This window comes from Apaloderma vittatum, unplaced genomic scaffold (genome assembly GCF_000703405.1).
Source record: "Apaloderma vittatum isolate BGI_N311 unplaced genomic scaffold, ASM70340v1 scaffold22980, whole genome shotgun sequence".
Lineage (NCBI taxonomy): Eukaryota > Metazoa > Chordata > Aves > Trogoniformes > Trogonidae > Apaloderma > Apaloderma vittatum.
In genome coordinates this window covers 3,487-5,170 of record NW_009694254.1, presented here as the reverse complement: position 1 = coordinate 5,170, position 1,684 = coordinate 3,487, and positions in this window count along the sequence as shown.

The window sequence follows — 1,684 nt, the reverse complement described above, 5'->3', positions numbered from 1 at the left end:
GGGGGCGGGGCAGGCTGCGTGTCACCTTGGTAACATAGAATTTACACCAAACCAAAGCAGCCTGGGGTTTTATTCATGGCAGTCTTTAGAGTTCTAGGTTCTTTAGACAACCTGGACATAACCAGTCTGGATTTAGCAATTGAGAAAATTTAACCCCAGGTAGGGAAAAACTAGATACAAGATGCCATAGTTGCAATGCCTTAGTTACTCACCCTGGTAGAGGATGTTAAATATTAATTGGAAAAACTTCACTTGAAGATGTTGATGGCTTTTAGACCAAGAGGAAATCATGCATCAAAGTGACTTTGTGAATCGGAAAAACTTGGATGTTTCCTCTTGGGGAGATGCAGGTGTACCAGGATGCTTTGCCACCTAATGCTGCTTCTCCTCTAAAATAATTACAGCTGAAGGTGTGACTAACTGCAATCTCCTCTCTCCCATGCAGGTCTGAAAAATTATGCCCTGGAAGGACATAAGCTCAAAAAATTTTGCCTTGCTTCACATCGCACTCACAGATATGAAGAGTGATTGCCATCGCTGCAGAACTCCTTCTTTATTCAAGCTTATAATTGATGTATCATTTACCCAAAACAGCCTGTGGGCTAACCTTTGCTTTTGAGCATGTAGCCATAAATGACTGATTAAAGAACACTTATTGCTCTTCAGTCTCTGTACAGGCCTTTTACCTAAATAAAAGTGAATTTGGGTCCTTAAAACACTTTTACGAAGTTGTATGACAACCCTCAATTATGGATGGGTCTGGACGCTGTGCGTCAATGAACTTTTCGGCTCTGCTTTTTCTCTTCTGCAAGCAGAAGCCCTGTTGGGGGGGCAGGTGGTCTTCTGCCATACCTCGGGTGTTTGATGGTGCTAACCAAAACCGGCAGAACACAGGGGCCTGCTTTTTATTTTAGACCGACATTGGCATGATTGCTTGATGCATCTCCAAAAGAAACTCACGCCCACAGCTTCCTCCCGCATGGAAGTCTTGGCCCTGATGGCATCTCTGGGATTTTTGTGGTTTCCCTTAAGAAATATTTTGCTGGCTTTCTCAAAAATCCCTGCTCTGGGGCAGGGAGAACACCACAAGCCAGCTGTGGAGGCTGGCTGAGTTTGATAAAACATCTGAATTTCCATACCTAGGCTCAAATAGATGGCAGGAGTGGAGGAGACTGAGAGTGGCTCTGCTGCTGCCTTCTCCTGGGCAAGTCAGCCACAGCTGCTGTCTCCTCCATTCCCTCGCCCCCTTTGCAGGGCTGATACCAAGTTGCTCAGAGCCATGGAGGACCTCCAGAGCACCAGCGCTCCCCAGACATGATCCTGGGTCACTGCAGCTATTTTGGGCCTCTCCACCCAGCACGGGGAGCTTGAGTGAGGGTTCAAAATGGGGGGGAGTGGCAGAAATCAACAAACCTCACAAGAAAAACCCCAAAAACATATGTATGGCTTCAATCACAGGGTGCCTGGGGCAGGAGGCAAGCCCCTTGGGGGTACCAAGTGCCCGCCTTTCCTCAGGGCTTCTCCCAGCATCCCTCAGGGCCTTCCCCCCTTCCCTCAGGGCCTTCCCCCTTTCCCTCAGGGCTCTTCCTGCCATCCCTCGAGGCTCTTCCGCCTTCCCTCGGGGCTCTTCCCGCCTTCCCTCCGGGCCTTCCCGTGGGTCTCTTCCCCCCTTCCCTCCGGGGTT